The following is a 10,235-nucleotide window of genomic DNA, read 5'->3' as shown; positions in this document are numbered from 1 at the left end:
ATGGTGGAGGACGATGGTGGCAACCACGGAAAAGAAGGAAACATAATCTCATTAGAAAAGAGATAGCGTAAAGTTTAAATATTGGTAGTAGTAGAATCGTAAATCCATCCCACATCGTTCATAATCTAATTAGAAAAGAGATAGTATAAAGTTGAAATATTGGTAATAGTATAATCGTAAACTTATCCCATATTGTTTAAAAACAACGCATAATGTTTATATATAAGATTTGATTGAGACATCTAATAACTGCCGAGCTAAGTAGCATTAGCTTATGACTCAAGCAAGGGTACCAAAGGGGTTGGATGATGGTAAAGTTGAAAGAAGGCTTTAACGCTTGAACTCAGGCTAGACTAGTGAACTTGTTGAGTTAAGTTATTGGACAATCACTTTTTGTCCTTTTTTTTTAAATATAGAAAATAAAAAATTAATATTGTGATGATCAAGGATGGACTTTTTTTTTCATGTATAAAATAAATAAATTAATATTGTTATGATCAAGATGGATCTTGAAATTTTGAAAATCTTAATATACTTTTGCACCCAGTAGATTAGTTTGTTGTCTTCTTTCCAACCTGCCTCTCTTACTCTCTCCCCCCTCCTGCCATCACCCATTCATCCCGAAACCCACGGGTTTGATGTGGTTGATTTCAGTCAAGAAAGAGTTTCGTTTCGATTCGATTCGATTTATACCTGGATATCTCAATTCGAGTTAATTAAAATTGATATAAACTTCTCAAAATCCATCCTCTATTTTAGTTAGACTTGAAACTTGTGAGCAATCAAGTTCAACAATTTGATTTCCAAAATGGTTTACTAAGATGAGAGCCATTTTTAATTTTTCTATGTGGCTGGCTGGGAGAACGGAAAGAGAGCAAAGGGTTGGTGGTTGGTAGTAGTAGAATCGTAATTTCATCCTACATCGTTCATAATCTCATTAGAAAATAAATAGTGTAAAGTTTAAATGTTGATAGCAGTAAATTATAAAACCATCCCACATCGTTTAAAAACAACGCATAATGCTTGAATATAAGGTGTGATTGAGACATTTAATAGTTGCCGAGCTATGTAGTTTTAGCTTGTGACTCAAGCGACGGCACAAAGGTGGTTGGATGACGGTAAAGTTGAAAGATGTGTTCAACAGTTGAACTCGGGCTAGACCGCTAAACTTGTAGGTTTTGGTAGCTGGAGGTTGCTGAGTTAAGTCATTGGACAACCATATTTTATTATTATTATTATTTTATTTTTTTTTAGCCTTTGGTTTTGTGTGTTTTGTTTAAATGGCTCCATGGCCCTCACCTGGTCAACAATTATCCAGTGAGTGGTTCCCGCTATTCAAAAAAGAAAATATTGTGATGACCACGGATTGACTTTCTTACATGTTTAAAATAATATAAATAAATTAATATTGTCATGATCAATAATGGATCTAGGGCGTGCGGGTGGAGCAATCGCACCCCCAAAATTTGAAAATCTACATCGTACCCCGTGGATCCATCCGTGGTGATGATTACATAACATAAAAATTATGGGCTTTTATTTATTTTATTTATTTATTTTTTTTTTCAATCAATAAAATTTGGTAGGTTGGCAACTAACTAAAAAAATTCATCTTAGTATCGAAGTAACTTGTGTGGCTTACCGGAGACAAAATCCAATTGATGCTTTCTTTGACGCTCATTGTGGCCTGCAACGCGTTTTGACAACTGTGTTTTCCATCATCAAATTTGGCCAGTAAATGAAACCTGGTATAAGTAACAACTTGTTTTCTATCAAAATTGTGAGTCTAAAAGGAAAGCCTATGAAAAAATAACATAGACAGTTAATATAATCTACATAATACTAGTGTTGAGTGTCAAGTTAAGCATTGGAAATCAATTAAGTCCATCATTGAATTTAAGGATGGTTCCAATTGCACATAAACCTACTGGATAGAACTCACCCAAAGCAAAAACCTCAATTATTCTTGTATGACTCTTTTTTTGGGTAAGTGATATTTACAGTCAGCATTTTTTGGGCTTTATCTTGAGCTGAAGAATACACGGGAATTGCCCTGTTACTATTGATGGAGAAAAACCAAAATTAGAAGGGAAAAAAAAAAAAAAAAAGAAGTAACAACCTTTTTCTGTTTTTTTGTTCCCTAATGCAATACATTATGAACAAAACAATATATTATATGGCAATGTGAGAACTATCATACCAGCTATACTGTTGACAAAACCTTTGCGCATTGCTATTAACAATAACTCTAGCAGTCTTTGAGTGAACATCACAAACTTTATGCCTTTTGTGGTAACTCTTTGAGGAGCTTAAGTCCTTGCTACACCCTTGAACTGGCATGAGAAGTTCAAAACTTGTCCCTTTCAAAATTTTCTGTTCATTAAGTCCTTGTTACACATGTGAGCTTAAGTCCTTTTCAATAGTAATAAAAAAACTTCCCCTACTAAAAACTGAACTTTTTGCCACGGTCTCAAACGTCGCAAAAGGTCCATATATCGTCACAAATACTTTTTGCGACGGAGTAGCGATGAAAAATGGGGGGTGGCAGAAAGGGGCGTGACAAAAAGTATTTGTGACGGTTACAAACAGTCGCTTTCTTGTAGCGACGACTAATCAATAGTTTTTGCGACGGTTTCGCCTGACACAAAAAGGGAAAAAAATGACATTTTTAGTGACGACATTGATTGCCGTCGCAAAAAACCTTTTTTAGCAACGGTATTTGCCGTCGCAAAAAGTTTTATTAACAGCGGTCGAAAACGTCGCCAAAAAAATAGTATTAAGTTAATACCGTATTGGCAATAGTTTAAACCGTCGCAAAAGATTTATTTGCGACAGTTGAAACCGTCGCAAAAGATTGAAACTAATATGTATATGCGACAAGTTAACCCTTCGCTAATAAAATATAAAGAAATGAGAATTACATTAGTGACGGTTTATTATTTTCGCAATAAAATTATTTTTTATAAAATCATATTTTATTAAATATTCCCCATACAAATTATTAATATTTTCTAAAATACATCCACATCCACATCTAAATTCACATTCAAAAAATCATATACCAAGAATAATATATGTACCTTGTAACAATTGTCAACCAAATATTCTTTACAAAAATATATAAAATAACCTCTAACAATATTAATCAGCTTGCTTGGTTCCCATTTTCTAAAAACAATTTTCAGAAAATTCTACTTTCTTATTTTCCGTGTTTTTTTGTTTTTATTGAATTTTTTTAATATTTTATACAATTTTTTTACTTTTTAGACACACCTAACATAAATACACCTAAAAAGTAAAAAAATTGTAAAAAAAATCTTTTAAAAATTCACAAAATACCAAAAACACCAAAAAAATACAAGAATTTAGTACATTTTTTGTATTTTTATGTATTTCTTAATTTTTTAAAATATTTTTTCACAATTTTTTTACTTTTTAGATACATCTAAGTAAGGTGTATCTAAAAAAGTAAAAAAAAATGTTTAAAATTTTAAAAATATTCACTAAAAACAAAAAAACACGAAAATCAAAAAACTCAGTTTTCAAAAAACTTAATCCAGAAAACTCAAACCAAACACACTGAATAATTTTTGATATTCAAGAACTCAAATTTTTAGTGTTGACAATAGAGATAAAAAAAATAAAAACAGATATAGTGTAGCTTGTTTTGATATCAATACTAAGCTCCCATATCGATATGTGAAGATATCACGTACTCAACAGGATTGCATCTGCAAAACGAAACAAAAAAGAAAAAAAATCATCATTTACAACATAATTATTTTCAAGCTTACAGAAAATGTAAAACATTCGATATTTTTTTCAATAAATAAATAAATAAATAAGATTGTAAACTCTAATATTGACATGCGAAGATATCATCACGTACTCAAACGGGTTGCACCTGCAAAAAAAAAGAATCAAAAAAAAAAAAAAAACATTTACAATATAATTAATTTCAAGCTTACAGAAAATGTAAAACATTTGACATTTATTTCAATAAATAAATAAATAAGATTGTAACATATACATGAATCGAACGCCACACAATGTATCTTCTCCACATTAACCAACTTAAAAGGATTTTCACCAACGTGCGCAGGAATTTCCATCGACAGCAAACGGGCCTTCACAAAGGACAAGCCCTGCAAAACACAAATGTTCAAAGGAACAACCAGGCGTCTACCAGGGGGAACAACCAACCCATCTGTAGGTGGTTCTCCTGAATTCGCCAATGGCCCTGACAGAAAGATTGAAAACGGTAAACAATACGAACACGCCTTTTTATCAATGTTGGAATGTGGCTTCAGTCTGATTTGCAAATTCTCATCATAATTCAAACCCAGACCCAGACCATAGATCACAATGTTGCTGCTCCCAGAAGAGAGCCATATATTTGGTGTAATTGTTGCTTAAAACTAGGAACTGAAAAAACTTAGAAACACCAAGATTACAAGAGCAAAGAAATTATATTAACAAAATATAATAAACAAAAGTTATTTTCCTATTACAGCTGTGGTTGGAAAATTGCCTGCATAGTGGATCAACAACATTGGGCTGCTTCCATCCTTAGCTGGCCTCCCTGTGCTTCCAGATAAATTTTTGCTAGCAGTATCAGTGTCAACCAAACCAAGCTGCCACGCTTTTAAGGTTACTGGTGTTGTCACTTCCACACCAGGTTTCAGAGGAAGGGCACTTTTTAAAGTTTCATAAGGGACTGATAAAACAGACTCTTGGTTTTTTCCTGATAGTGATATGTGCCTGTTCAACTGGAACAGTACCAGCATGAGCCAGACTAATCCACACATCACGAATCTCACCTTCATATAAAATGATAGATCCATCACCACCTACAACGTGTGACACTAGCAATGGCAGTGAGGGTACCACAGAAATATTTGGAACTGATACATTTTTCAACTTTGCAGACCCACAGCAGCGGAAAGGGTCAGAAAGAACAAGACCTTGTGCTGCTCCAAGGAGTAAGTTATCAACATCCTTAAAAAGGTGTTCAGTAATTACACCAAAACAATGAACTATGCATCCAAGAATGGTCACTGGCCCCATTTTAGTTGAAATTCCTGACAACGTGATCACTTTCGAAGAATTAGTTGGGAGATTTACACTAATTGGAAAAGAATCGAAGTTTCCGGAATGTACTGACAGATAGATGCTATCAACCATTAAGTCAAACCCACAAGGATTTGCCAATTCCAGTAACACCTGGACTGGCTCTCCAACAACCCAAATCAGCTCATGCTTACTGCTATGATTTGGCTCTCCTTTGCTGAATGGTGTATAAATAAAAGGCCCTGAGGGACCAGATCCTGCCCACCAATCTTCTCTAGCTGGATTGCGTTTTATGATGTCCATTTGTGAGGGATAGTGGAAAGGAATGCAACCTGGAAGCATTTAAAAAGTTGACAGCACAAATAGGTAAAAGTCTTTGAAAAGTAAATGTGAAAAAGTATAGGAGGGATCCAACAATGATTTTTTTTTTTTGTTTGGGGGGGGGGGGGGGGGACGTGTGATCAATGTCCTTGTTTTTTTTTTTTTTTGACACAATCACCAAGGGTTCCATCCAACTAGGCTGCCCCAGTTTGTTCAATGTCCTTGGTTATATGTCTAGCCAATTGAAGACATTTAGCATCTTATAATTTTATCTTGCCAAGGAATATGTAATGACAGGACCGTAATAAGCACAGAAGAAAACTTGATTCTTGCTCAATACTAGAGAAGTATTAAACCTACAGTACAAATACCTTATAAAAGGTGAGGCAGGATCAGCGCAGCGAGTTCCTGAAGGGAGTCTATCAGCAGAATTTGCAAGTTCACTTGCAAGATTATTTTGCCCAGGAGGAGTAATTAGAGGATAATGAGATCGAAGCAGGCGTGCTGCTGCACTCCATGCAACAAGAGGATCTCCAGAACAGACAGCAGACACCAGTATCTCTCTTGGAACAACCATCTGCAGGGTGCTCCAATGGGACTCAAAATGTGAGACTATGGAGTGATGATGCGTTTTCCCACCATCAACATGAGTGGATACAATTTCCTTAAATAAAGAAAGAACAGATACAAATTCAGAATGTGGAATAATTAACTGAAAATAGTATAGAACCTGCTGATCTATCACACCATGTCAGTTCTAACTAGACCATCCACTGCAAAGCTTCTCTGCCAAATTTGGAGTTCTGACCAATATTGAACTTAATTCAATCTGTGAATGGAAACTAACAACTTCACAAGAGGTCATGCTGTGTACCATGAGAAAAAGGATTTTAATTTTTTGGTGGGGATGGAAAGGACACATTACAGTTTTCAATTATTATTATTATTTTTTTTTACCATGTGCACTATGAAATGTTAAAAATTCTTATTCTTACATTTGCAATAATACTTTTTTGTTGTCATTCAAGAAATCAAATGTATAAGCATACCATAATCTCCTACCTAAAATCCATCAGGACCTTGTTCTAGAGAAAGTGGTATGGGATAACCATACATGAATAGAATTTAGCATATGCACATTAGCATGGGACCTTATTAGAGTAAGTAGAAGCTGATGCAGCATTTTGTTTGTAAATAAAAGGACAATAAATGTTTATTTTTATTAGCTTTTCAAAGGCAAGCTCCCGAATGTGAAAAGTTCATCCCAAATGCAAAAATTAATGGCAGTAGTCGCATAATCATATATGCCAAACCATATTTTTAAAACTCACATTGGGAAGAGAACTCCTAGCAATAGATGCTCTACTTTGAACACGATATGCTTTTGTGGTCATTGCCAACACTTGCAAGGCACTAATAGCGGCCAGTCTATTTTCTTGTTGCAAATACAGTTGAGCTACCTGCCTTGAAAAAAAGGCAGCCTTCCGGTGATAGCCTAGATTTCCAAAAAGACGAGCTACTTCAACATACAATATTAGTCGGTCACTGGCATCAATCAAAGATTTCGCTCCATCAGCAGCAGCTGTCAACAACTCCACTACATCCTTGGCCAGCTCATGTCTATCAATAAACAAAATATTTTAAGTGAAAAACCAATTTTAAAAATCACAGTAATACAAAAATCCTTAGCTTATAACTGCATTTCAACCTTCTACATTGTTCCCTAACCCAAGGAATAAAGACACATCTATGGGGATCCTGACCCATAATTGAAGTGAAGACTGCGTAATTGACTGGTTTAGTGATGTCTAACAATTATAGAATAATGGCAATAGGAATTAATGAAAAGTCGATAACATACTGCAGAGATGAAATGAAAATTTTACAGAATGTGATCTGGCAAGTGTAGTCTGTTATATGGTACTTGAAATTTACTGGTACCAAGGTCCAATTTAAATTCAAACTTTCCATATTGCTGGTCATCTTTAACTCTCAAAATTTTTTAAATGCCAATGTGATCATATGAGCTTCACCGAATTTTAGCTGAAGTTTAAAATAATTAGTCCAAACTTCCAGCTAAAATTATTAAAATATTGAAATGACCTTGTTTACCCAAATGTGATCCAAAGTTTGACAAAAATCCAATCCAGAATTTGGGTCCAAAATTCACTTAATTTACGTAGATCTTAAAATATTAACTAAATTTACAAGCATTAAAATATGATGGCAGGTAGAAGTATTAAAATATAATGTCTTTTTTCTATCTTTTTGCCAAAAAATTAACATCTGTACAATTCATACCTTGATAAAATGTAGAATAAAATGATGAAGGCAGCATTGTATAAATAATATAGCCCCATTAATTTATACCTATATATTGATTGCACATTTCGATCAAGAGATTTTGAGATATTATCCCACTTCTACAGGCTAAATTCATTCAAGTACAATAGTATGTTGCAGTCATCACCATAGAAGATAGGTTAAACAAGCCTACCTGCAGAGAAATCTTGCCAACTTCAAAGTAGCCTCGAGTTCAAAGCTTAGGGGAGATACTCTGGATACCAAATAATTACAAAGATAACCATCAAGTGGGTTACATATATTATGAAGTGAATAAATATGAAAAGACAATAAATAATAAGCATTAAATAAATCTCAAAAAATAACATTAAGCCACTGGAAGGTTTTGTTATCTGAATAATAGTATTTTTCAAACTTATATAGCTTAAATTACATAATTAACCAACATTTTTTTGGATTGACAACCAAGAAAAATTTATTAATAACCAGAGGAAAATTAGAAAATAATACAAAAAATGTAGAAGGGCACACGGTACACATTTCCAAAGAGCCCGCACTTTATCACTTGAACCAAAGCCTCTCCAATCAATACATATGAACACAAGAAGAAGGTGCAACCCAATCCAACTTCGCCAAACAAATCACCCTCCACCATAATTATAGAACTATGGGACAATGCATGAACAAATGATCAATACTCTCCTCGGCCCCATTTACACCTGACACACCATGGGTGTAACAAGTAATTCAGCCTTCTTTTCTAAACCATGTCATTGGTACTAAGTTTCTAGTGAGCCATGGTCCATACAAACACTTTAACCTTAACGGAGAGCAGACCCACGCACTTCACATCAACTTGTGAGGGACAAAATCATCAATAATTTTATCAAAAAATTACTTGCAAGAAAAATATCACCGAGTCTGTGCCCTTTAATCAATAATGCATTGAATAATGAGAGATACCAACGAAGTAAATTAATTGGCCTCATGAGCATTTATATTTCTAAAAAACTAAAAATTCTAAGAAATCATAATAGAAAAAGAGGAGATCATAGAGATCCAGGGAAAGGTCCTCGTTGAGCATCATAGACATATGAAGACTATGAAAGTATAGGACACTGGTCTTTAGAATAAGAATTTAAAACTACTAGAGATGTAAAAAGACTTGAATATTTAATCCAAATGATTCAAACTTCGAATCAAGAAGAAAATGTAATAGTTAGTAATCAGGTACAATGAACATTTCTTGGGAAGAAAATCAAACCAAGATGTGAAAGTTCACAAGATTGGAACAACACAAAATTAGATGATTTAAGCCATATGAAATGAACTAAAATCTGCAGGCCTGCACTGGCCCAACTCACTGCACCCCTATAATTTCTTCACCATCATGCTAGTTGTTAGTATAACAAAGCCATTGAATCTAAGATAGCTATCCCTGATGTTTATTTCTAATTTTCATTTTTAACCTATGCTGGACATCAAGATAAAAGTCATACCCAGTAATTGTTTCATCTCCAGAGTCATACAAATTAATGTTGTGGCCATATATATTAGGCAAATTTTACTGAGAATTCAAGTTTCTTACTTTGTTTTGTTTTTCTTTTTCCATGATCAAGTAAATTTATTGCCAACAAAAATTTCCAAAATCAACCAAAAAATGTTAAATTTACTAGATTTGAACTTGGAATTGAATTGAAACATACCCAAATAGACAATGTAGAAGAGTTGGCTCTCAAGACCTTGTATTTGAATTTAAGACAGTGACTCGATTCTTGAATCCGCGAAAGCATCCAACAATCCATCATCACAAAACAAGCCAACAACATAATCACAACCACCACAACGCCTTTCACTCGCTTCTTCATAGCTTTCCTCTTCACCCCTCCTCGTTGTTTCGATTCGGTCACAAACGCTAACCATTCCAAAATTCCAAACCAAGAACAAGAATACGAATTCCTAGAAGAGCAAGAAGGTAACAATCCGAAAGAATTCCTCAGAGAGATTTGCCAGCTTCGGGGAGGGGTGGCGGCGCCGCCGGATGCAGCGGAGGAAAGGGGCCGAGCGTGGAAAGAAGTCAGCCATCCGTTTGTCTGATTGGAAACCCTAATTTCAGTTCCACTTTGCTCTTCTTCATCAATGGAAGTCATAGCTTACCAGCTTTGTATGACGCTATTGTTGCCGCTGCAAGAGAGACGGTGCTACAGATGCTGTTGTTGCCGCTGCTACAGACGCTGTTGTTGCCGCTGCGCGAGCAAGAGCGAGAGACAGAGTGACGACTGGGCGAGAGGGAAGGTTTGCGTGACCAAGAGCGAGAGGAAAGAAGAGGGTTACCTAGATGTTGTTGTTGCCGCTGCAAGAGAGATAGAGTGACGACTGGGTGAGAGGGAGGGAGAGAGCAGTGAGATTAAGGCTTTTTTTTTTTTTTTTTTTTTGATCTCAAGAGACTACAGAGAATTTGGGAATATCGGGAGAGTGGGTGGAGGTTTTGGCGTGAATTTAGGAATTACTATTTGCGACGATATTAAGGCCCATCGCGA

At 35.0% G+C, this 10,235-nt stretch overlaps 1 pseudogene across 1 annotated transcript; it reads right to left on the bottom strand.

Annotated features, from left to right (window-relative positions):
* Positions 1-3,475: 3,475 nt before the first annotated feature.
* On the bottom strand, positions 3,476-9,845 carry LOC145795665 (trafficking protein particle complex II-specific subunit 120 homolog; annotated as a pseudogene). The gene is made up of 8 exons (XR_014336697.1): positions 9,402-9,845; positions 9,165-9,169; positions 7,889-7,948; positions 6,723-7,011; positions 5,763-6,055; positions 4,532-5,402; positions 4,031-4,240; positions 3,476-3,904 (listed from the first exon to the last, which is right to left on the bottom strand). The product of XR_014336697.1 is annotated as a trafficking protein particle complex II-specific subunit 120 homolog (transcript).
* Positions 9,846-10,235: the final 390 nt, after the last annotated feature.

Source organism: Camellia sinensis, chromosome 7, assembly GCF_055761805.1.
Source record: "Camellia sinensis isolate YWXY chromosome 7, ASM5576180v1, whole genome shotgun sequence".
In the NCBI taxonomy this organism is placed as follows: domain Eukaryota; kingdom Viridiplantae; phylum Streptophyta; class Magnoliopsida; order Ericales; family Theaceae; genus Camellia; species Camellia sinensis.
This window is presented reverse-complemented; position numbering and strand designations above follow the sequence as displayed.